This window comes from Penaeus chinensis, chromosome 20 (assembly GCF_019202785.1).
Source record: "Penaeus chinensis breed Huanghai No. 1 chromosome 20, ASM1920278v2, whole genome shotgun sequence".
NCBI classification, from domain to species: domain Eukaryota; kingdom Metazoa; phylum Arthropoda; class Malacostraca; order Decapoda; family Penaeidae; genus Penaeus; species Penaeus chinensis.
The window spans coordinates 14,347,361-14,348,200 of record NC_061838.1 but is presented as its reverse complement, the minus strand read 5'-3'; positions in this window follow the sequence as shown (position 1 = coordinate 14,348,200).

The following is an 840-nucleotide window of genomic DNA, read 5'->3' as shown; positions in this document are numbered from 1 at the left end:
GCTGTTTCTTAAAGCCAACAAGGAATTCAGAAAATTAAAATCTCGGAATAATTCTTGCAAGGTATCAATAGACAAACTTCTGTAGCTGACGTATGGAGAAAAATTAATAGGCTGACAGGTAAAGATCTCACAACACCGCAGTTTCACGGTCCACAAGAACAGGCTAATATGCTGCTAGAGCATTGGGCCGGGAATTCTCAGTTGAACTCACTTCCACGAAGGATAAAAGATCGGCTCAACAAGTCGAAAATAGATAGGAATTTTAATATAGCAGTAGCCTGTGCTGCTATTGACCCCTCCGATTTGACGAAATAACCGAATGGGAATTGAATAATGCCCCTCTGAAAGGGAAGGCAACCGTCCCTGGCGAGGATGACATTACGTACACCGTCATTCGCCTCATTGCTCAGGTACCAGGCAACCCACTTCTACACATGTAGAGACTCAGCCTCTCACAAGGAGTCCTCCCAAGCTACTGAACTAAAAGCTTAATCACTCCTATACCTAAACCCAGTATTGACAAATACAGGCCCATTTCCTTGACCTCCTGTCTGTGTAAAGTACTTGAGAGAATAATTCTGAACAGGCTTGTGTATCGCATAAATGCTAAGTAGCAGCCAGCACTGTTTTGCAGAGTACTTGACAAACTCAAACCCAGGCATGCAAACCGTATTTCTTGATCTTCAATCTGCCTTTTATATTGCACACAGATAAATTATCCTTGAGCAAGTAGCAAGCTTTGGTATTCAGGGTAAACTAGGTTCAAATGTATCTATCGAATCGATCGGCTCAAGTTCTCTGCAGGGGCATTATGAGTACTCATACAAAAGTATTTTAACT